Raw genomic sequence first — 26,895 nt, forward strand, 5'->3', positions numbered from 1 at the left:
CTTTTCATTGAGGAGAGGGGGAAAAAGTCCCGCGAGGGAGAACGGCAAATGTCAGGTTCTGATTTTAATTAGTTCTTACACTTTTAAGTGTTTGCGCAAGCACGAAGCATTGGGTAAAAACTCTTCCTTCAACTTTCGAGCTCAGCACAGAACGCATGCGCAAATAACTCTGCGCGAGGAAACCCCGCCCTCGTTTTCTTTCTCCCTGTCCCGTTGAGCAGCAGAGGCCACGCCCCTAACCGGCAAGCTCGCGGATCAATGGACCAATCACCGCGCGGCTCCGCGCACGCCAATCACGGCTCCTTCACTGGCTCGAGACGCGAAATCAACTTGTTAGTCCCAAAGGTGCGGGGGGTTTTCGGCCGTGGCAGCCATAAACGGGTTTGCATTGATTAACGTCGGTCATACATAATCAAGTCTAATCGACCTCGTCAATTCCACCACTATAATCATCGATATTTTTATATGATTGGGCACAGAGCAGCGTTGATTGCCGCAGTGGCCGCTATTTACAACTATTGGATTTGATTTGATTTGAGTCGGGTCCATGACGGCGCTCGAAGCGGTCAACCGGACTATGCCGGCTGAGGTCCCGTTTACTCTCGCGCCGACAATACCCGCCATGTCTGGACTATCTCATCCCGGAGGCCTCCCCCTGCCACACCTCATCCGGAGGTTCGAACCTCGCTTCGACTCCGACGACAAGTCCTCCTTTTCCGGGGTGCTCGCCCCGACGCCCATGTACCAGAGCATATTCCGTCCACACTTACCGACCATCCAGCAGTCCGTCGCTAACGTCGCGTCCTCGTCCCACCCTGATACCCCTCCGCCAGGCCCACCACCACCCGTGGTTGGTGTCGCCAACTCCACAACTTCCTTTTTGGTCAAGGACATCTTATCGAATCGGACTCCAATTCACAAACCCATCCCCCGCCACCCTTCCTCCTGTACCACGTGCAACTGCTTGCGTCAACAGAAGACTCAACAACAGACCCAGAGTCCTGCCACCGGCAACAATAACAACAATAATAACAACTCTAGTCACCAGCAGCTTCAGGCATCACTTCCCTCGAATCACTCGCACCACCTCAACCACCAGCATCATCACCACCACCATGGACCCGGTGCGGACCTCAACGTCGCCCTCGTCGCCTCACCCTCCGCCATCGTTATCCTCCTCATCTTCGTCGTCGTCGTCGCAAATCGCACGGCAGCCATCTTCCGGCGTGTTCGTCCAGCGGCGGCCAGCCTCCGCACTCGTTCCCCGCACCGCTTTCCGCCTCGGTCCAACCTCTTCCCATTCATCACCACTCCCATCCTCATCACCACCGACACCAGACCTCCGAGTCCCCAGGGCTCCCCCGTGGCCGGAAACCATCCGGCTCCCCACTCCAGCCTCCTAAAAATTTGGGGTTAATTCCCTCCTCTCTCCACACAGCCTATCACCACACGGTAAGACCAGCATAACCTTCTTTCCATCTAATTTCATCTCTTTCACTTTCCTCACACCTTGACCAGTCTTTTTCTCCTACCACACCGCTTTTGTTTCCACTTGTGTTAGCATGATTTGATGTGAGTAGTGTTACATCCACATCGCCCAATATTCACAAATCATCGCATTAAGTCCCCTAAATTTCCATCGTGTTAATCTGTAGATGATGGAAGACGATGTGATATGAACTCTGTATGCGTTGAAGCTTAGTTCAAACTATGACCAGGCCATCAGCACAAGAGCAAAAAGAGAAAGTAATACTGCTAAATGAGGGGAAAAATAACCAAACAAACAAAGAGATAAAAGAAAACAATTTCCTCAGATGAGGGATCCAAGTGATTTGAAATATTGAAGCATCCACCAACTATTCACTTTTTTGTTCGAATGTGACCAAATTACTTTGACTTTGTTTACTTTCTGAGTTGTAAGTACGGGGAAGGGGCAGAATACTTTGTTTCGCTCAAAATGGCTCAACCCATCTTCTTCTTATTTATTACTTAACAAGGGTACTACCCCAGTCAATCATATCGGAAAGAAAAAGTCCATATAGCCTGTAGTGTGAGCCCCAAAACCACGCTAATGCCGTTGAGGTTGTCAAGGTTCTTAGCGCCCTTCTTTCACTAACAACATGTCGCCGTCAACGTTGCGGCTTGTGACCTCAACCTTTACAGGTATAAATGTCTTTGCGATTCTCTGTTTTTGTTTTCAGATTGTAAGCATCGTCTTTGATTGTCTGTATAGTCACGCCAAATATTATGTCAATGGTCTTCTTGCTCAAGTATAACTTTATAGCTGTTGATTTCGTGAAACTCACCGACGTCTATCTCTATGCTATTAAAGACGGCGGTCAACAGTGCGCAGTTTTGGTGGATGACATATTTTCCTTACAAATCTGGGATCCCTTATTTCTTTTTTTTTCCAAGAAAGCAGAATCTTTACCTATTCATCTTTTTATTTCTCTCGGCAGTTTGTGATGACGAGTCTTATATCACCTAATTGTATTATATAAAGTATCATCTACCATGAATGTTTTTGTACAAAAAGTAAAGAACACAAAGTAAGAGCAATTTTTGACTGCCGAGGTTCCTTCTCTTGTTTTATACACTCAGCTATTTGACATAACCCTGCAGGCATTTTTGGCATTCAGACCATCACGAGTTCTAAGACACTTGCTTATTTCAGGTACTCTTGAAACATACCAGAAGAATAACATAACCAATCACATAGATGTGGTTCCATTCCCCCGAAGAAGTCCGACCTTTGTAAACACTGTTCTCTGTTCGGACTGCCTTGACTTTGTTGTTATTGTTGCCTTCTTTGTCCTTTCTCACGTTGCCAATCAAGAAATCACTCTGCTCTGCTGACCGTGGTATCGCTCTCTGCACGTGTCTTAAATTTTAGGGGAGGTAACTATGGATATTTCGGCGGTCGTAGTACTTATCTGATGATGTCAAAACTACGCTGTTTATTGTTATGGTCTACAGTGTCGGTGTATATTTGTGTGCAAGCCTTTAGTTGAATTAAGGGGTGACTGTAATATTGCTGGTCGTAATACCGCACCATATACACCCGCAAAACCGCCAGTAAATGCTACGCCGTCCCAACCCGGCGCGCCACGCCGCACCACGCCGCCGAGCTAGGGCGGACGTGGTGCCGATTTGGCGCTAATGCGAATATAATATTGCAAGTACGCACCCGTCCGCGTGAGGAAGTTGCGGGGCGTGCCGGTAGATTTAACGACGTGGTGTCGAGGTGAGTTAAGCTGTCCTCGGTGTGGGGACCAGGGGAGAAAATGTGTCGTTAATCGCTGGATGGAATAGACCGAGAAGAGAGAAAAAGAAGAACAAATTCGATGGAGACAGAGAGGGGGGGGGGGGTGGAGGGGGAGAAGAGAAGAAGACGCAAGGTATGAATTGTAGAACGCCGGTGGATACCTAATGGGGAGTAAATGAAGTGTTAAGGGGGCCGAGGGAACAAAGTGTAACTATATATTCTTTTTTATTGTCCAACATCAATTCGTTTCTCTCATACAAAAGCTGACGTCGAGCTGTCTTTGTTAACACAGTGCATTCCCGTTATAACGAACACGGTTATAACCAAACTCGTGTTACAACGAAGTAAAATGTCTTTCCCAGAATCATTGTATACATTCCTATAAATGTTCGGCTACAACGAAATTTCGATAAAACGAAAGAAAACTGTCGTTACCAAGGACTTCGTTTTAATGGGAGTCGCCTGTAAATGTCCGAATAATTCGACGAGTAACTTGAAAAAGGTTTGGCACGTTGTCATGGTTACAATGTGAGACAAACATCCTCACCCTCATTCTCCATTCTCCCCCCACCCCCTCTTCCTCTCTCTCCTCCGTCGAAGTTTACTCCGTTTACCATGTCATATCTTAGAGGTGTCGTGGCTGAGTGGATAAGAGTGCTCGTCTCTGAATGGCATGAGCGTGGTATGGGTTTCTGGGTTTGAGCCCAACAAAGTCTGACATGTCTGCCCTTCAGCAAGACACTTTGTCCACATTGCTGCTCTCCACCCAGGAGTATGAATGGGTACCCAGTAGGATGAGAAAGTGTATGTTGGTTGATCATCATGTGCGCACCCTCAAGATGGCAACTGGCTGGAATGCTCCCCAGGGAGTGGAGAGTGAGCGCTGTCAGTCCTGGTTGGAAATAATGTATCCAGTGACCGGGGCAATGATAGTCTATAAAGCGCATTGAGATACTTGACAAGTGTGAAATGCGCTATATAGAAACTAGCTATTATTATTATCATCATCATATCATTAAAAAGGCTTTTTTTTTAAATGAATTGACAAAACAGCAGATTGCCGTATGGGTGCATATAGGTGTATTTGAAGCATAGTGGCAAATGGACGCAGATCTATTGAGTAAAAATTTGATGGTTGTGATGTCTTGTGCTAAAACAAGAATAACGCGATGGGGAGGTGGGCTATTTATAAGCTTAATTCTTTGTCTCAAGAGTATCAAAGACTTGGACTTCTAGTTTAAGGAAACGGTGAGGGCGGTGGTGATTTTTCTCATCCGGTAGCGCGTGTGCCTCCAGATCCAAACGACTCAGGTTCGATTCCCGAGTTTAATAGAGCAATGATGTGTGCTATTCTATCACCGTCTCCTCTAGAAAGAAGCAAAAATACTCTGTCCCTCGTATAGGACTTAAAAGGAGGTCCCGTGTGTGACAGAGTCACAACTCGTGCAGGTATAAGATCCCGCTTCATTCATTCATCGCAAAGAGCAGGGTGTTTAATCCGGTGAAGTGGTCCCGCCTAACACCCAACTGGACCCCATGGAAGACCAGACAGTGCAGCTGAATTATGGGCTATCCAGCCATCTTCTCAGATGGAGATTGAAACAAAATATCAAGTTTTAATGTCGGACAAGCCGTCAGAGAGTAAAACTGTCTATCTATGAATGCTATGTATCAAACTTTACCCATGTTGTCACACATTTGTTGTTGTTGTTTTTTACTGCTGCGTTCATGTCTTCTTAAACATGTTAAAGTAGAGGCTGATCTCCAGCATGTCCAGTAAGAATCATCAAAAAAAATGCCATACTAAAAGAAAAAAGAAAAAAGAAAAAAAAAACAGAAGTGATTTTTATTAGGCCGTTGAGGGCAGCATTGTCCAGTACGACTCGGCACTGGTATGACACTGGGCCGTGCGTAGAAAAAGCCATCGATATGGCAGCGGCAAGTCTCGGGAAAACTTTGATAACGTTCCGTGTAATTAGCTCGTCCGAAGCAATCGCGCATAGGAAGCGGTTGCGCGGTTAACTTCGCGTGACACATTTATTTTGCTCATTCAATGTTCAATCTGCTGGCAGTGGAACATGACGACAGGATAATTGTTGTTTTTTCCACCGTCCACTTTCTATCTCATCACAATTCTATGGCATAAAGGCAACATAAGTTACAACCATGTATCCAAACCGTCACCGATGCCTATATGTTTTCCATCGCCAGAATCGCTGCCATTAATGAGAGTTTAGAGTTTGTTTATCAATCATCTTTTGATATGTGCAGTACTTTGTAAAGATGAATAGCATGAATCAGTTTCCAGTAGTTATTTTTTATTCGCGTCTACTTCATTTAAATATGACAACATTAGTGAGCAGTGCACATGTAGTACAACAGAAATTAATTTCCATATAAAAAAACAAACATCTGCAAACCACACATTATGGTAACATCGGATTTCTCCAATCTTTATAGAATCAGACCTTCAATTAGTGAGGAAAGTGGTATCACAATTGTTACCAATTTGACGACTTCGTTTTCCTTTGAACCGGTAATTGGAAATCAGAACATTAATGTGATTCAATTTTGTCGGTCATGAGCTGAGAAATTATCAAATAATTTACGGTAATCAGAAACTTTAGCGAGAGTATCATGAATGTTTTTTTTCGTCATTTTTTCATGAAAATGATTAGATTTTCCCAAGTAAATCATATCGTCTGAAATTTATCTTGGTAATCATTGTCTGCGGTCATCCCGTCGGCCAACTGTTCGGCTGGATAGCTAGACAAACTGTAAAAGGGACCGCTTCTTCGTCACCTGACGTACTCGAACTCAGATTCGTGTTATTCCGTATTCGTATATTGCGCCTTACGACCCATATCGGTCCCCACTCCGAGTGAAAAAGAAAATGGTGGTGATGATGATGTATTTTCAGTACATCTTGGGAAAGCTGTACAAAAATCCATAGGGATGAAGATACGAAAAACTCCAGAATAGACATGTCAGGATGACTTTGAATAAAGATTATCATACAGCTCAAACTTATTACTTACGCTGAAATGGCAATCAGTTGAGCAACGTATAAAATATCAATATTGTGTTCTTGTTTATTTGAATTCAAAATAGGCCTAATCTATTACCGACTTGATATGTAAACAAACTGTAAATTATAGGACACGGTATTCTTTGAAATGCCCCCTTCAACGGGGTCATCCCACAAGACCGACATCCACGAGTCATACAGCCCACGAGTTCGACATTGAAAAAAGGTCCATGAGTCATACAGCTCATGAGCCATACAGCCCATGAGTTCGACACTGGGTAAAAACAGCCCACGAGTTCGACAGATACAACACGGGGCTTAATGTGTCGGTCTCGTGGGCCTTGTTAGCTTACTGTCAAACTCTTTGACTCGTGGGCTGTATGACTCGTGGGTGTCGGTCTCGTGACGTGCACCTCCTTCAACTTCCCCGCCCAAGAACAGAATATAAAAGAAACTCTTTTGCATAATTACGTTGGAGCCAGCTGTACCGTTCAAACAATTACATCCCGTTATAGAAAAACCGATGCAAAGCCTTATATAGTGATTCAATTGATTTGTAATGGTGCAATATACCTGTATATCCATGTTTTTATGCATATTTATTCATCATTAATACACTCTCAGTCTCGATGTTAACAATAGTTAGCAATTTTACCTGTAGGGGTACCTAACTGTATTCTGTGTTTTCATGTAGAATCATGTTTGTTATTATTGCAGGACGTTTTTTTGGAAGGCAGTTTTACAAAACTGAACAGACCAATCTTGCAGTATGCATAAATAAACCAAACAAAATGAATGATAATAATAAGCCATTGCACATACATCGGACTCCAGATTTGTTTGAAAGCGGGCTGGGACATTTCATAACAGGTTTAAAACGAACTCCTTCTTTCATGACATGAGGAGATGCTGTGACTCTGTGGAAGAGACCATGACGTTTCACGAGGTTCCCGGTTCGAATCCCATGTCTGCAGCGGCTGTGTCCCTAGACCAGGCACTTTATTGTCCTCGTCGCTTTGTCTTTCGTATAGGGAACTTACAACCGTCGGTCTCGTGGTTGTTTGCTTACAAATATTAATCACTTCCTAAGCAACTACGAACAAGAAATCATCGTCATCACCATCCTCATCATCATCATCATCACCACGGTCGTCATCGTCGTCGTTGTCATCATCATCATCATCATCATCATCATCATCATCATTATAATACCTTCTTTATCATATTCAGGGTAGCATCTTCAGTGTTGTCACTGCTCTAACAGAGGGCTCAGTCATTAGTATTACCCTAGAGTCAATAGGTAACCAGGCAACCATTTATACACCTGGGTTGAGAGGGACGTGGTGGGTAAAATCATCTTGTCCAAGGACGTAAAGCACTGAGCGGGAATCGAACTCGCATCCTCGGATTGCGAGTCGGGGGCTTTATCCACTATGCCACAGCGTCCGCCCGCTATACCAATGATAATAACCATAACAATGCAATAATTTTACGCATATCATGGAAACCAGAAAAAACATTGCTTCATAACTTTGACTTTTCCGTCGTATACAGCAAGGAATGACCCAGTACAGAGGGAAAATACCATGACAGGAATAGAACTCTATGAGCAGTGCTACAAGGACATGATGAAGTGAACATGCCTATACTCTATATTCTAGACATCGTTTTAGCCATAGAGTAAAACATAATATCCAGACGAGAAGCCGGCCTATTGTTCTGTCATTACAACGTTGTTTAGTGAGCTACTTGACTAAACATCATCCACGTACACTTTTAAGCAGACATGAAGAGATTCAATACTTCTGTCACGGGGACAAATATTTGTCTTGTAAAGTTCACAAGGCGGCTACAAGTATAATGTCGATCCACGATCATAGCAGTAAAATACAGTAAAAAAAATGAAATTGTCTTTGAAAGAAAAACCACAAGGCCACGGAAAATATCAGTCTGGTTTTCCGTCAAGAAGAAGGGCTATGGCAATTGAATATCATACCTTGTGATGGCATGCCAGTTATTTTTCAAAGATTTGAAATCCATCGTATGTACATGTATCATTATTGTTATCGTGTCTATCATCAAAATCTATATCAAGAAATTCGTTTAAGTCATCATCGCTATTATCGCGTTTGCTTTCATTACATTCGTCACCATTAAAACAGACATTGACAACAACCTCACAGTTTTAATTCCATGTTTGGTTGGTCATAATTCCGTAAGATCCGCAATCCGCCGCCCCCCCCCCCCCCTTCTCCTCCGTACATAATTGGGATCTCAGACAAGAATTTATAATGCATTCGACTGCTGAGTTGTTACTTGTGTGCGAGTTAATTTTCTTTTTTTTGGGGGGGGGGGGGGGTATTTCATTTTCCGCTCCACAGGGAATTTATCAATTTCTCTGCTGTTCTTCGTAAGCAAATCAATACATTTCAATAAACATGACTGTAAACATAACCATGAATAGTTACATAAATTATCTTTTAAACAAACAAGTACTATCGATATAATGAACTGTCGCTAGCAAATTAACATAGGATATACATGATATTGCGATCATTAAGAAACAAGCATTTTTTTCCAAACCACTTCATTTTCTGCGAAAACTGCTGCGATAACCTTTCAAAGTAACGATATATTTCTCATTCCTAAAATAATTGGCAATTGAGGATCTGAATTGCAGAGAGTATGGGACTCTAACGCGTTGTTTTATCAATTCACCTTGATATCAATAATAACAATAATAATAACAATAATAATAATGATAATGATAATAATGATAAGGTATAATTTACCCAGGGTAGCCTCTTCAGTGTTGCCACTGCTCTACCAGAGGGCCTTGCTATTATCATTACCCTAGCGTTGTTACCAGGTACCCATTTATACACCTGGGTCGAGAGGGACAAGGCGGGTAAAAACATCTTGTCCAAGGACGTAAGCACTGGGCGGGATTCGAACTCGGGTCCTCCGATTGGGAGTCGGGAGTCTTATCCACTATGCCACAGCGCCTCCACATCGTCATCACACTCAGCAGAAGTTTAGTGCGATTACTCAAACTACACCTTGCCAAAGGACTGATTGATTGAAATAGGGATCTCGATTCATAGCTTTACCTGGAAAGAAATAGCATCGGGTTGAAGTTGCTTGATCCGTCCATGACATTGTACTGTCGTACTGTTGACGTTCTGGGGCCTTGTTCGTCATGTTTGTGATTTATGCCGCTGGAATAATTTATCAGAGTAATTCAGTCATTTCATCCACGCAGTTCAGACACAGATTCAATTCTACAATGGAATTATGCTGCATAAACCGTGTACGTGTAGTTCTTTTTTCCATATTCTGTGTCATTGTGTCTTCCCGCAATGTTACAACGAACTCAATTTGATTTTATTGAAGTGGGCAAGTTAACGGATGCATTCGAATCTTTTTGCAAAAGCGTTTTTCGCGAGTACATTTTGAGCTGAATTTGGATGGAAACCCTTATAATGATCAATTGGATCCGAAACATGGCTTGCTATTCTGCATCTGTTGCGAATGGACATCATAATCGTCAGATGATGAAGGTTTGGTCAAGGGAGGTGGTGTTTGAAGAAGCCAAACTTCATAACGGAGTGGCCCTGCCCGGTCCCCCATAGTGTGGCAGTGACTGACACGACTCAAGTGGTCATGAATAGTTGAATAAGTGCACACAGAATTTGAACAAAAGGGCACCAGCACGACCATCGTGTGGCTATGTGTTACAGTCACACACTTTTTGTTTAGCCTTCTCTATTCTCTCTTCTCTCTATTCCTCTCTCTCTCTCTCTCTCTCCGCCTCCTCTTTCACGTCATATTAATCTCTTTTTTTTTTAAATCATGATCATAGCAGTAAAGGTTGATTGTTGTAGACTCTTGAATTTCGCCGTTCAGCTTTCTGATTTGCAAAACTCTATAATTAGATGTTCTTCATTTTCTTCGTGCTCTTATCTTCTTTCTCTTTCTATGTCAATCTATCTTTCTCGGACTTTTTATCTTCTATATATTCATCTATCAGTATTTATTTCCTTATAACGTTCAGCTGACACTATCAAAGTAAGGTTATGACTGAGGAGTGATATTTGTCAGCCACTTTGATTCCACTTTTATTTAAATTCATGAAATTCTTCCGTCGAGATGTTTTCATTGCAACTGATGGACAAATTGCCCTACATCGACGCACTGAATTGATCAGTGTTTTAGTAGTAGCCATGATAAAAGAAATCATGGGCTTACATACTCGAGCGAATAAGGTATATCTATTGTACTCATTTACGTCAATGTAGGGCAATTTGTCAATCAGTTCCACTTTGACTTGTTGTTATTTTTTTCATGTGCGGCGTAGACAACAATTTAAAGACGAGGAGAATTATGACAATGATGGTGATGATGACGGTGATAATAATAACAATAACAATAACGATAAAGAATAGTATTTACAGATTAGAATAACAATGCTATTAAGAATAACTTGTATCTGTTGTACTCATTTTGGTACAAAACGATGTTTTGTTAAGATTTCATGTGAAAATGTTTACCGATGTTAAATGATGCCATTTTATTTTCCAGTCGAAAATTAATCATCGGTTGTTTTGAATGTGAGTTAAAGTTAGAAGAAATTTAGGTCATATCGGAAAGAAAGACAAAACATGACTCTTGATGTAGATTAAAGTCATGATATTGCTCTGTTGTTAACAACCATTTCAAACCAACAGAACATTTTCGAGGTGTAAGTTATAGACGAAAAAGAAATTGTGAAAGGGGCGGGGGAAGGAGAGGGATTGCATTCCATTGCATCGCTGATATTTCTCACCTTACTAAACAAACATGAAAAGGTGTCGGGAGTTTGTTTTAAACCTGTGATAAAATCTCAACTGCGCCCCATGAATACATCTCGCGGGGCACGTAATACAAACACTACCGCGCGACAATTGAAATAATGTGGTTTTTTTTTTTCCTACCATAGCATAATACACAAGACGCAAGGGCATGCATTTTACAATCGCAGAAGTTTCACGCAGTAAGCGCGAAATTGTGTTGTCTTTCGTCAGATGCAAATGAAGATAGCTTGAGATGTCGTTAGCAAACTTTTGCGCGACTTATTCCTCCATCCTTGTCCGTTACTGAGATTGGTGCAATCAGAAGGAATAAAAGTTTAAAAGTACTTGTCACTAGTCAAGTTTTCAAGCAAGCAATTACACTTCTTCATAGGCAGATCATCTTCCAGACAAAATTCGAATTTGCAACTGATTGACAAAATTGGCCTATGATACGACGACGTAAATCAGTTGCAATGAAAATATATCGACGGAAGACTTTCATGAATGTGAACACTCGAATTTGACTTGAAGATTCCTTGAAGTTACTGTTGTCTTTGGATACCCTATTTTATATTCCGTCATTTAAAGAAGCAGCTGATTGTCAAGCGCTGCCTGCGTTAATGAACTAATTCTACAGATTTTAAAAAAAAAAATCTCTCTGAAAACACAATGCGCTCTTTTGAATTCATCTAGTTAAATTCTACCGGTATTTCAACTTTCATTTACTGGTATTCGCCTCTCCGCAAGGAGAGCGAAAAAAGTTTGTCACTATTATTGAGAAGAAACCTGGAGAAATCTCGTTAAATCTATAATCACCTTCACCTTACCTTCTTGCAGTCTCCCCAGCATGCACCTCGAGCATCGGAAGTAGCGCCTTCAGTGACCTTCGACCTGTGATTGCGTCACTGGGCACGTTACACCGGAGCTTCTACGAGAATTCGCTGCACCCTTCGCCGAATTCGGCGCCGAGGAACCCATTCCTACCTGGTAATGATTATGAACTTGATTTCACGACTTAAAGACATTGATGATTATACTAACAGTGATGGTGATAAGAAGAAAAATGTCCACTTTCTAGGTGTTTATTTTCAAAGTTAGAATACTACACTGGAATACAATGATTGCTTAACTGATCTTTTGTTTCCCAGAGAGGGCTGAAGTGCGTATCTTCCCATCCTTTGTCAAGTGAAATTTACCTTAATTTTACTCAAAACAATATCTAACATTGTTACCTTATACGCATGATGCAAACAGGAATACATGATGAATGTCCAGAGGAAATTGCTCAATTCATCAATGTTTGTTACCCTTGAGAACCGGCCCTCCCCGTTTTTAGGTATCTACTTTCAGAGAAAGCACTTAAAATGCCTCTTTTGAATTCAATATTTGTTTGATTGTTTGTCTTTCTTTTAAAGACTCACATTTACGTTTGCTTGTCTTTTATCTGTGTATAGTGGCACCTTCGTCGGTCATACCGGTACCCGGTACCTTTCCCTGGCCCGGAGCAGCCCGGGGGAAACCTCGGCGAGGCATGCTGAGGCGAGCCGTGTTCTCAGACGCGCAGCGCAAGGGGCTTGAAAAGAAATTTCAGCAGCAGAAGTACATTAGCAAGCCCGATCGGAAGAAACTTGCCGCGAAGCTGGGCCTAAAAGACTCACAGGTAAGCTATGGATCCAGGTCCTGGACTCAAACAGAGGTCAAGGACCATGATGATTACCTTTTTTTTTTTTTTTTTTTTTTTTTGGTGTTTGTGATTTACTCTTGTTTTTTTATTGCCAAACTGCGGTAAATCATAAGCTAACATATTTTGTTTTGTTTTTTTCTAACTGAGAAACTCCTGATAGAAGAAAGTGATTAGCATACAATTATTGTTTTTGTCATGGCTATCAAGGCTCATCAATCTGATTTCATGCGGCGTACAGATTCTTTCATGGTGTTTGTTGCAATGGTTGTATCTGGCGGTTGTTTTTTATAGTCATAGTTGTAAGAAGCGGGTGCAGCTCTCTCGAAAACGGGCCAACTGTCGTCGTGGCTGCAATAAGTGTGTACGTGATCCAATGCAATACTCCGTCGAAACCGCCATGTTTGCGGTAAGTTAGTCGACGTTATCTAAACATCCTTCATCTTTAGTTTGCCGCACTGATACCAATGTTTGGCATCTACTACAATTAAAGATAAATAACTAATCAAACATTCTGTCAGCAGAGCTCATAATGTTAATTAAAAGTGTATTTCTGAACCCCTTCACCCCCATAGAATAAAAAAGTGATTAAGAATCATCATTTAAATGCTACGGAAAAGGGGCTGGAGATTAAAAGAAGTCTGTAAGAGATCGGATTTCACGTAAGCATGGTCTCTAGTTTCCGAATAAACAAAGTGTTAACTAGCATATTGGAGGTTGTTCATAGAAATCTACAGCATAATTCAAAGACCAAGATATGAATAATTTGGGTGTCAATCAATGTTGCAGTCATAATACTATACATATTCATCAGTTCTCTCAATTTAAACGACCACAAAGATAGAATGGATGTTGAGAGTATCGTATTCCCAAAGCATTGAGAGGAATTTGCATTGTGTCTGGATAAACCAGTGCTATAAAACAAAAAGAGAAAAATAGAAGAGAGACGAGGGCACGAAACAGTCGCTCACTAGAAAAGTCACGTCGCTCGGAAAAATAAGCACGCTTCGAGAATAAAAGCTAGACTATAGAAGAAACAGCTGCGCGTGCGGCTCTGTCGTGATCATTGCTCAATGATACAGCTCGTAGTGAGGAGAAGCCGCAACGCGATTTCACGCGTGCACGTCACAGATACGATCATTATAAAGATATTACACTTTAAGAGTTAATTGTTATGGTAACTATAACAGCGGAATACAAAGCGCACTTAGGCTCTTCTCTGACACTCATAGTTAGCTTAAGTGCGGTCGTTTAACCAAGGACCTATGAAAACATTGTGCTTTTGTGATGTAACCATGAAGGGCACAATTGAGAGAAGTAAAACAAAGTTCTCCTTTATTTTTCTGTTGTTTTTTGTTGGGGGTTTCGATCCAAAGCGCTGCTTATAAAACTTTACGACAGGCTTGTTACAACTCGGCTGCGAACGCAATTGGCGCGCCGGGCGAGAGCGGGCGAGAGAAGCTGCAACCCGCCTTTCGTTGGCGCTCCATCTTGTAGTGACCCTACATAGTTCTTGACGCGATCCTAAAACTCCCGTAGACTTCGCACATTACCCACTTTCTCCAAACAGCCAGTGGGTTAATGGGTGAGTCGCTCAAGTTTAATGCGGACTTTCATTGGAGCGGACAGACAGCACAAATGTATACACAGGCCCACCACAAGAAATCGCTTTTTAATGACCTTTTGTATTCATCACCCACGCGCTTTTGGTATCAAGCGCTAATCCACGCACAATCAGCACTATTTTGTCCCCTGTTCGTTGGCTTTGTACCATCACGCGTGCTTGGTGAGATGGGTAAAGAAGGAAAGGCTGTTGCAGAAGTAGAAAGGGGAAGTGATAGCAGCTCTGACAGCAAGTTAATAGATAGCATTCAGCGGTTCTCTTGAGTGAAGTAAAATAAAGTTTCATTCAGCATGCTCAGATGTAGGTACTGCCATTTGGTGCCGCGCTGTGGTCAAACGAATGTAAAACAGGTAAAGAAAAGTGCCTTTGCCTAGGTTTCCATCCATTGCTGGCCAAAACCTGACAAAGAGAATATTTTATATTTGATTTAAGATGATAGTATTGGACGTATAATACGCCCATGCATTTGTTTCCTTATTTGTTCGTCTGTTCGTCTGTGACTGCTAAAATGATTTCGAGCTTTGTCTACTATTTATAGCTGTTTTGACTCTGCTTAAAAAGAAAGAAAGAAAAAAGTAAGGTATAGCCTGAGCGGTTTTCCGTTCGAAATCTGATTGCTTACGCAGCTGGCTAAGCATAAAATTATGACGCCCGAGACCGGATAGAGGGCGTGAACATTATGGCCTGGTTATGGTACCATTGTGTATCAAACTGATTCTGAAAAAACTGATTTAATAAATCTCCTAAAAGTCAACCACAAGTTTTGTCGAAGAACTGGAGGAAACATACCTCGAATTTGAATAAAGAAGGAGTCTTTTCTTAAGGATCTTGAGCTTCTAAATTGTTCAGTTCAATTCAGTTCATTTCTGCATTCTGTTTTTAATACAACGTATAACATAATCAAATAAGATAACAGAATGCGTTTTTGAAATCTGTCATCTGTTTCACGGATGTAAAATCAATGAGGTGTCAGAGATTCAAAAATTTTAATCCGCAACCACGCAGTACAATCACACACTTGACTCGATCGCTGTTCCATTATAGGAAAAGCGAGCCAGTTTGATGAACGATATATTATATCGCAACCACATGAGTTGCAACGTTTCATTACAGGTCAGTATAAAGTAGTATCTTTAACTACGCGACGTAACGGACCAAAAGAATCATTTTATAATATATCGATATAATCAAATTTCGGAGATCCTGCTTTTATGACGTCGATGCTTTGATCTTTTCGGCTTATGTTTTAAGTCGTATCGCTCAGAAATGGACTCGAAAACACAAAATCAACTCCTTTTCGCCAAACGCACAATACGAAACTCGCATGTCTGGTGGGGTGTGTGTGTGTGTGTGTTACGGGTGGAAAACAAGCAGATGTAGGTCAGTAGATGAAGAAGCGAGGAGTTGCAGAAAGGCCTTGGAATCAAAACTAGGGCAGCTTAAGAAACGAAAGACGATGTGGGGGGGGGGGGGGGGGGGAGAGGGGGCTTGAGGGAGAACATGAGTGTTACAAAATACATTTAGAGGCTTCTGCTACCAACAGAAGGTCAAGACGAGCGTCCTACATCTTCGACAATCACCGGCCTTGTTGGGACATCTGGAGGCTAATTTTGTATTTTTTTTTGTCCAAATTTTGTATTTGTTTGTTTGTTGGTTGTTGTTGTTTGTTATCACAGTGCAAATATGTTAGAGGTCATGGTTTCATGCTATGTGCAGTTCATAAAGACGTGCATTTGATAAAATGTTGAAAATTACGATTCATGCATCCTACCCCCCCCCCCCAAAAAAAAAATACACTGTCTCTAATTTCATTTCGATATTGTTAATCTTTGAAGGCTTTGAAGGTAGAAAGATGGGTGATAGAATGCTTAACGATGCACCAAATATTCTTTCTTGGGTATGTCTGGGGCCCTGAAAAGGGCCTACTCATTCTCGACGTTTCGGCAGGCATGTTCTTGCCGTTCTGTTGAAAACAATATTCTCTCGAAAACGGCATGCTTGCCGAAACGACGAGAGTGTGTAGGCCCATTTCAGGGCCACATGCTAATTTTACTTCACATTATTTTTCTTGAGAGATATGTTACATTTCGACAAAATTGACAAGGATTAATGTAATCAAGTTCAAATCAGATAAAATTGTATTATAAATCAATTAAAATCATATCGAATAAAGTCAAATCAGTTGAAATGAAACCAGTGTCTCACAGTTGCTATTTTGATGCTGAGATAATTGTAATGCGTTTTGAATTCCAGGTTATCTTTTTATTCATCGCAAACGGACAAGAAAATGAATCGATCGCTTGGCAATTACCAATCATCCCTGACATTACAAACAAAAAGGGAAATAGAGAACCAAAAGATCAATCAGATTATCATCACCTTATAATGATATGCGTGCTTCATAGATGGCTAAAAAGAACCAAAGGGAGTGTTTGATGAATGCGATATCGGGCTCATGCTATCGATTTCTTCTCCGCAATCGTCTTATCGCTTACTAAATCAACAGTACGTGTACTCCCAGAAAATCGATAGAGACAGTCGTTATTTTATTAGTGTTTTTATTCGTCTACGCGCACTTTAGCTTTGGCAGCATAAAGTTTTTGTGATGGCCACAACGATCACGCGGACAACCGATCCCCTTCTATGATGTCACTGACATTAAGCCTCTAACATCCAGCAAGTAAAAATATTATTAACATTGTGTATCAATGAATTGCTAATGGTGCCGACAGAGGTTAAAGGGAAGGTAAACCCAAAGAGCAATGTGGATTGAGTGAAAGCAGCAATATTAGTAGAACACATCAGTGAAAGTTTGAGGAAAATCAGACAATCGATGCAAAAGTTATGAATTTTTAAAGTTTTGGTGTCGGAACCGCTGGATGAGGAGACTACTAGAGGATATGACGTATGAGTGGACAACAATACAAAGAAAATATAAAGGAAATTCAACAAAAATTCACTTTTCTTGAATTATGAAAGAGCAATGGACCAACCTCTTTCAGAAAGCAGGGGGAATAATTGCTACCCTTAACATATGTCAATATCAAGTTGATGGAATTTGTAATTTTCATGAAAAATGGATTTTTGTAGAATTTTCTTTATATTCTCTTGGTATTGTTGTCCACTCATACGTCATAACCTCTAGTAGTCTCCTCATCCAGCGGTTCCAACACCAAAGCTTTAAAAATTCATAACTTTTGCATCGATTGTCCGATTTTCTTCAAACTTTCGCTGATGTGTTCTACTAATGTTGCTGCTTTCACTCAATCCACATTGCTATTGGGGTTTATCTTCCCTTTAAGATCAAAATAAAAATAGGTTTGTACACTCGATTTTATGTCCTATCCGAGGGACAGAGTGTTCTGCCTGTCCTAGAGGGGACGACTTGATAACACACAACATTGTGAAGACAACTCACTGAGAGTCGAACCGGAGCGATTCGATTACAATGCAGATACGCGACCGACTGAGCTATATCACGACCAAAGAGTCAGGCTCGTTCTCTCGCCTTGGTTTGTATTGAAAGACCAATCCTCTTTGTTTTTCCTTTTTTATTCATAATCACTCTGATCGTATTAACGTGCAGTGTAAATGCCTGTGATCATGGTGATGTAGACGCAAGACTCTAAATGTGCTGAATAGCACTGTTGATAGATTCTAAACATACTATCGCAAAGTTGGCATATATAGCATATATCGTACACATAATATGGCATCAGAGCCATCCTTAATAGATTGATGCGTGTCTATTGACCATGAAAAGAAAAACCAAATCATGAATAGATTATACGGAATCAGTTCGTCCTTATCTACGCGAACAAACTGTTCACAGATCAATGAATATTACTGCGATGAGAAGATAGGGTATGGCTATCTACGGAGATGGTTTACGCCGATAGCATCCATTTCAGACGCGACAAAACAGTGAATGGTGTTGTAGACAATGAGAGGTGACAAACCATCCAAGCCGCATTAATCACACAGTTCGATCTTGCGGAGAGAATAGCTCTGAACAAATAAAAACAAACAAATATAGAAATCCTGGCCAATGACAACTGTTAGGGAGGCGTCTCTGTCATTGACAAAGATAATCATCTACGGTATTAAACAATGGCTGCCTTCATAGATTTTTCTTTCCTTTTTGTCTTTTTTCTTTTTTCGGGGTTGCTGTTTATCGAAGTTTAACTCCGTGTCACGTGGATTGCTGGTATATTAGTTGTCTAGTATATCGTCTTCGTTGTCGTTATTGTTGTAGACGTTTAATCATTACGTTACTTGTCCGTTCTTTCCGAGCGAGCCGTATCATTCACTAAATACACTCTTGTTTGTCCAATGTGTACCTAATATCCTTAATTATGACGTCCTTATCGTGTGTAGTTACTTGCTATCAAATTTATTGGAATCCACGTGATCTAAGATTAAATGAAACACTATTTTACGCAATTCATCGGCAAAAGGTCTTTGGAAATTGTAACTCGAACATTTTTTTTAAATCACAGCTCCCAATGGTGAACAATACCTTTAATAAAGTCGCCACAATAATAATCATAATCCAGCAGGTCAATGATTTAGCCATCATTGACACTGATATTACCCAAAACACAGGCATCTCCTTCCCCCTCCCTCTCACAGACATGATTCTTTGAAAAACAGACTGGAAGGATGGTATACAGTTTTGGTTTAGGTGGATAGGTCCCACCTTGCATTAGGACCACTTTGTGTTTGGATATCTCAGCCATTTCAATACCGATTTTTATCAAATGAATCGCTTATAAATTATGAAAGAGCGTACAATTCTAAGAGGAATTCAAAATTAATTTGATGAAAATCGGTTTTGGTTTTGAAATGGCTGAGATATCCAAAAACAAAGTGGTTCTAATGAAAGTTGGGACTCACCCATCTCAACCAAAACTATACCATCCCTTTAAAGCTAAAACATAGCACTCGGAAGAGCTCAAAAATCGTCTTTCATAATTTGGAATTTGCTTGCAATATAATCGGAAAACTCTACCCAAAAAACAAAAACAAAACAAAAAAACCCAAAAACAAAACAAAACAAAAACAAAAAACAAAAACAACTAACAAACAGAACTTGTCTGGCTGACGCGATTTACCGAGACAACGAGTTGTTGTTGTTGTTGTTGTTTTTTTTTTGGTAGTTATTTTACAAATGTCTTATGCATAATATACATTTTAAAGCAAAAAACGGCAGGTTTGCATGGCTTTACTAGAACCATATTTTGGTTTTAAACGGCGATCACTGCATGGTCTTGGATCTTTGTACACACATCCCATTGTCGTAAACTACCGTTTGAGATCCAAATCTGTCCAGGGGTCAAAATAATGTAGGTCCTATAGCTGTAACGTTAACTGTAAAGTTACGTGAATAATCGCATCGGTTATGCCGAATTTCCGAAACCTGTTCCAACACAATAAAAAGCAATTTATTTGGCTGGTTTGAAACTAATGTCAGTAATATTGTATTGATAGCGCTTTGAATGACAGAAAGTAATGTCCACGTGATTTCTTCCGGCAGTCGTCCGCTTTGTTATGATAGAAATATATATATAGAGAGAGAAAAAAAATAGCAATAAAGTTATGACAGTCTTCTCTTTTTTCTTCAAGGAAGAATTCGGGTAACGAGGATGAATTTAAGACGATGATAATAGACCAATTTAACGAAATAGGATCATAGCAAGAATTGTATGAAAAGGGCGGTGATTGTTGCATATAACCACTCGGTGAAACAGATATTTTTAGAGATAAGACTGGTATTTTTTTTTTTTTCTGGGATGATGGATAGGCAATGAGTGGGCCGACAGTTGTTGAGGGTAGCCTAAAGTTGACATTGCTCCGTTGTGCGAAATTAGCTTTATTGAAATGCAGCCCTTTAATGGTAATAATTGTGCATGTCCTTCGCCGAACGTAAAAGTGTTTTGAGGAATGAGAATATACAGTAAATGATATCATAGAGGGAAGCGTGTTGTTATTTTAATTCCCCTTTGCGCCTGCAATTGCACGCGGTAACATCATATTAACACAATGACGGCCTGGACCGGCTTGTAACCCAAACGAAAGCGCAATGATTTTATTCTTTTAACAACAACCAAAAAAAAAAAAAAAAATGCAAAAGGACAGCGGGGAAAAAAAAAACCAACTCACTAAAATGTATAAACTCTGGGTTCTATTGTGTTTGAAACATGTCTTTGTATATAGCGGGGCATTGATGGACAGATAACGATCTCGAAAATCGCGAATCACATCTTTGCTCTAACATCCCCCTTTCCCCTCCATGACAATGGGGACGAGCGAGAAAGCAGCGCCTCAACATTACTTTATTGATTGTTGTGTTCATTCAAACCGCAGATGCAGATAGTGTGATAACGATCTCTTGATTATCGGTCTGTAGATCAAAAAAAAAAAAAAAAAAAAAAAATGGGAGCGATCGCTACGCCTAGGCTTTGCTGGACAGGCGTTTACGCAATGCTTCCCAAGCGAGCAGTCGCATGGAAAAAAAAAAGACAAACACATTACGCTCGACGACATGTGAAATACAGTACGATTGCAGTCATGGAATAGGATTGTTCGGATGTATTCTGCCCGACATAATGTCATAGTATCATTCATTACATTCTATACAGGATATGACAGTTCTAGCCCTTGTTTCGTCACCAGAATCGAAAAGGCCGGTTGCCGAACCCGCTTCAATTACGGAAGCGAAAAATTAATGCGACAAGCCGACCTTCTTCTTTGCAGCCGTTCTAAAGTTTTTGGGCATAAAAACCTCAATTGTGCACCATTGTCATTAGATACGCTTGGCCAACATCGCAAGTCGCTTTGTCTAAATAGACCTTGGATATCAGTCATAAACCATTAATTTTTATTCATCTTTTCGCGACCTCCATATAGAGCGAATGGATTATTCTTATGATTGTGATACTGCATCATGCTCATCTCATAGAATACCAATTCACTTTCCCCATGAATTTGATGAAATAAAAATGCCTCCCTGTATCCTATTTTTGTTGATCTTATCAGTAGAGTTATATACAGACTTATATACATCTGAGTAATGCATTATTATGGTTTGTCAAGCCGTGCGCACGGTACAGCTACCACTCAGACCAGCACAAAAGATCTGATGAGGTATTAAGGAGTGAAAGTGTATTTCATATTCCCATATCAGCAAATCTACGTTGGCCTTAAAGCGTACAATGAAATCAAGCAACACAGTAGGTCGAGATTTCATCAATGCCAGACTTGAAAGAGGAAATATATGAAATATTTCGTATGTTTTCACAAAACAATAGCCGTGTGAGTGGCAGCCACGTATGTGAATAACATAGATTTGCATGAAAAATAACTTACGTCATTATGCCAGTACAACTTAAATGTCTTCTCTTAAATTGATATGTCCCAGGGGAAACTGGTCATGGTTAATCCAGTTATTCATAACATGTACATTTTTTTGTTTAAATCACCTTGTGCATGTTTTGACACATTCTAGCAGAATTTCATGTCGCAGCACTTTTTGTAGCTTCATTTCTAACACAAGCAGTAGAGACCCTGACAGTAACGTAGGAGCATGCAGCTCAGGTTTTCAAAATATAAACACTATTAGATATTGCTTTTAAATTGGCCGACTCAATACTGTAACATAACCGTGTAACGAAGGACAGGACACGCGAAGTCACTGCTTCATCAGAATTCCGACAGAACAGAAGAAAGGCTCAATTTGCTTTAAGCATGGATGTCGATATCTTTTCACCCTCGATTTGATACACATTACAAGCTTGCAAAACATTAGGCGTTTTCACAGCCCGATAAAAATCCAATCTCGAGTTTCCAATTTCCCAAGTCAGAAAATAGCGCGCTATTTCGAAACATCGGGCTGATGTGAAAACGCCTATTGTGAGCCAAATTTATCTGTTTCACAATCTCGGAATGCCACTCGCTTTGATTGTTCGCCAGTCTGCCAGTTGTTCTAATCGGTGAGTTGGTACAAGAATCCACCTCCCTGTTCTAAGAGTATACGTTCTAAAGAATGCGTTCTATTCCTCACCTCAATATGCAGATATTGTTTTGACGTGAGAGGGTAAAGGTGTATATACTCCTCATGCCTCAAAGGAGAGGAGGGACAAGAATTTGCCTGAACTGTTATCATCTTATCTTTCCCAATGAAACGAAGATACCCAAAACAAAGTGTGATTAAAAACTTCACCTTTCGTCACGCACCACCAATAACCATTATGAATAGATCCCTTTATCTGCTTTAGTGCCGTGTGCAATTCAGGGTTTGTCGTCGAGGGTCAGGTCTTTTGATTGGTTGACGTGAGGCTCACAGGAGAAGCCGAAACAGACCCGAACGTGCGCCGAACGGATCCTCGGCATTCCTCGAGAGTTGCGCCTCCTTACAAAAGCGTCAATTGGAAGCGATCATCGGTGATGACCCCCGTCCGAATGGACGGTCACATACCCATTGTCTCCTTTTCACATTCGTTATGATAACAAAAACGAACCATGACAATGTACATCCTTACACATTCAAAGCGCCGTGCGCGTATAATGTAACAAATCGTCAAATGATCGTTGGCGAGCGAATGTATACAGATAGCAATTTACGTTCGAATAGGTTGGAGGGCATCAATTTGCACCTGCCTAACAAAGGCTTATCCGAGAAGATCTCGATCGCCCGCCTCTGCTATTACTGGACAGGAAATAAATACTCGACCATAAAGGCAAAATCTGTACTGATAAGAGCCGCTAAATTGATTTCGTTGTTTTTCCTGGTGCGATCTTGTCTGCCCTTTTGTCACACCGACAATAAAAGATACAAATGACTGAATTAGCCTCAACAAAATCAGTAAAAAAAAATTAATCAAATCATTTGTTCCTTGGTGAGCCCTAGGCCTACTTCAAGTTTATTCTGTTCTATGTCGCTTACAAAAAAAAAAGTGTAGCTCATCGTAAACGTCGTGCAAATGGATTTCTCTTGACTGACGATTCGCAAGCTAGCTCTTCGTTAATCTGTATTGGGGTGGTTTTTTTTTCTCTCTCTCTCTCTCAATCAGGGTACAGGATTCTTTTTCGGGTATATTTGTTTGGTTGTTGTTGTTGTTGTTGTTGTTGTTGTTGTTGTTGTTGTTGTTGTTGTTTTTCGCATGGCGACTTTATAGTTTATGACGAGCGGCACTTGATATCTGCGCGAAATACAGCATGATTTCACATGGATTACTCGCTCATCTTCAGTCTGTGCGCGAGATTTATCAGGCTCGAGTGCGCAACGGTCCTCTGTCAGCCTGGCCAGGCCGACAATCCCGGCGGCTAAGCCGTTGGCCGTATGCTGAAAGAGTTGACCTAGTTCCCTGTTTATCGTCGTTTCATCGCGATCGTCATAGTATAACGACTGATTATCTTCTCTTTTGCGGTTGCTAGCTGCTTCTTCATCCCATATCATATTCATGGTCCGCAAACAAGTTCAAATGAATGCAAATGTTATTGATTTCGATGGTCCAGCGAGTATACCATTTCCACTGACCGATGTTATAGACAGTCGGAAGTAAATGAGACGTGGTTAACACAATGGCTTGACGAACAAACGCCAAGGCGTGGGGCCTGCCCAAGTAATGCAGCCAGCTTTCAAACGTAATGGTGTGGACAACTTATCCATTTGTTATCTTTGAAGTCGCACATTATAGAGCTCTATCATGTCTATAGTGACTACTAAAAAGCTACATTGACGGTTATATTGCCACTTTGTGCGCGCGTGTACATTCCTTTCCCCATGAGAGCATTATGAAATGGCTCACTCGAGAGCATTTGGAGCAGATGTCCGTGCTTTTTGTTTGTTTGTTTCATAAATTCAAATATGAGACTAAGTATCGGGTCTCTTAACAGTACACTGATATATACACGGATAAACTATTTGACCATGTTTTCTTCCATAACACTAGTCATAATTGTACTTTTGTCTTTTATTATAATTGCAGTATTTTGTTAAGTTACAAAGTACAACGAAATACCAATTTAAATGATTATCTCCTTTATCATCACCATTATTGGGATTATGTTTTATCGCAAGATCTCTATTGAGATCACTTTGTGAAGTTTCAACCAAGGAGGTGGGGGCGCTCTCCCCTTCCCCCCTGTGCCACCAATCAGAGATCTCAGATTTCCGTCACCCTTTCCCATTATAATACCCGTTCCTAGTGGACCAACTCTGTCCTTCACGCGTTATTTGTCCAAATGTCGTCAAAAATGACACCAGAATACGATATATTTCACTATTTTATCATTCTACAGTCATCATCATCATCATCATCATCATCAATAGGTGCCTATTATCATTACAATTAGTTGTAGTGGTAGAAGTATTATTATTATTATTATCATTATTATTATTATTATCATTATTATCATCATTATTATTATCATTATCATTATTACCACTACTGTAATCGTTATTTAATTACTATCATTTTAACAGGTGAAGATCTGGTTTCAGAATCGACGGATGAAATGGCGCAACTCTAAGGAACGAGAACTGCTATCCACAGGCGGATCACGCGAGTCAACGCTGCCGAACCGGTCCAATCCGAATCCGGACCTCAGCGACGTAGGACAACCGGGCACCCCTATCCTCATGGCCAATCCGGATTGTGGCTCGGATAGCGAGAAGGAGCTGCTGGATACCCCACTCAGCAGCCCCTGCACCAGCCCTTCGGCGGGCCAGCACCCCGGGCAGGGCAGCGTCTTGCAGCTGGTGAGTCAGCTCGGCCACGCCGATGGATACGGTGCGAGCGACGCCGGGAAAAGCCCGAAGGTGGCCGAAGTAGATGAGGACTCAGATCTCGAAATCGACATCGACTAGAATGGGAGTGAACGAAGACCTCCTCCATGTCATTACCCCCCAATCTTCTCTCTGTCGCTCCGCTCTAAATCCGACATATCAGGAAACTCAAACATTTGACAAACATTATTAATTGATTAGTGTTTCCCTCGATCATCAAATCTTCGCCTTTTGAGATAGCATGGCATGCTGCAGACAAAATGATTTGACGTTACATTCATCAAAACGTCCGTGTATCAAAATACTCTTATCTATGGTAAGCTTGTGATGTTTTGATTATCAGTCTTTTGTTTCTCGTGGATGCCGCCGCGCCGCCATCTTACCGGGCACGCTCTACGGGAATTTGCATGCATTTTCCAGCAGAGACTGTCACCAAGATCACGTGATGTCCTGAGCTTCGTACACAAAATGTATGAGCGCTGTGCTTTGTAAGATGGCGGCGCAGTGGCTTCAAGGCGATCGACCTATGAGATATCCAGATACATCTTGTAGAGCTCAGTGGGTTAGGGCCACTCTGTGTCAATAATAGTGAATAATTTGGTAATGATGTTTCATGTTCCTCCGGAAAGAAGCTTCAAATGTCACTTCTTTTTCAGACCTCTTAATCAACATTCCATTCTGTACATTTCTATTTATCTACGAATCGTGTATATATTATTTTCTAAACAAAATTGAACTATAATATATTGTGGTGGAGTGGAGAAAAAGAATACATTCTATAGATATAATGGTCTTGAATGTTATGAAATGTAAGCTTGAATTTCGCAATCAGTTTGCAATAGCTTTACGTGTGAAGTGTTGCACAATTTCTTGGATGGTGAACATAGAAAATGCGGGAAGTCACTCATCATTTACTCGCCTATATTTTAGTCCTTATAGTTAAAGATAATATAAAGTTTTGGTACCTCAAAAGTTTCCCTGAGTTTCCTTGTCTTAGTTTGTGTTTCAGGTTAAAGTGCCTTTCATATAACTAGCACTGTGAGACTTACTCGCCCCAAAGTGCTCTCATGTCTTAGTAATCATGCAATAATGGTTTCGTACAATACGTGTATACTGATTAACGCGGTACCGCGTCGAGTCAAACTAACGGCTCGTTCGAATTTTTCAGAGCCCGCTCTGCTCTGGTACGAAACCATTATTGCATGATTACTAAGACATGAGAGCACTTTGGGGCGAGTAAGTCTCACAGTGTTAGTTATATGAAAGGTACTTTAATCTGAAACACAAACTAAGACAAGGAAACTCAGGGAAACTTTTGAGGTACCAAAACTTTGATTATCTTTAACTCTTTTTGTGCCAGGGACTTTGTGTTCAGCGCTAGGGGGTTTCTGTGCCAAGCGACACTCAAAGCTCACACAGGGTTAACATTGTGTTGGGACTTTACTGACCAAAGGTGTATAGGGATGCTCACAGGTGGATGACCATGCATTCAAGAATATAAAAATGTGCCAAAAATTCTTTTTTTACTTGACTATAATTATATCTGTGTGTAAATGACACCATATGCTAAATCACCTTTCTAGCAATGTCTGGCACCACCACCACCTCTGAATAAAAATTGTGATAATTTTCTCACCAGTAAATTTTTACTTCTTTGACGCTTCCAGTCATCATTT

General features: G+C 40.9%; 1 pseudogene; it reads left to right on the plus strand.

Moving 5' to 3' along the window:
* The first annotated feature begins 547 nt into the window (after window positions 1-547).
* LOC139743024 (uncharacterized) lies at window positions 548-25,300 on the plus strand (annotated as a pseudogene).
* The last annotated feature ends 1,595 nt before the right edge of the window (window positions 25,301-26,895 follow it).

The sequence above is a fragment of the Diadema antillarum genome, unplaced genomic scaffold (genome assembly GCF_040938485.1).
Source record: "Diadema antillarum isolate AM-2024a unplaced genomic scaffold, OU_Dant_1.0 seq00001042_RagTag, whole genome shotgun sequence".
In the NCBI taxonomy this organism is placed as follows: Eukaryota; Metazoa; Echinodermata; class Echinoidea; order Diadematoida; family Diadematidae; genus Diadema; species Diadema antillarum.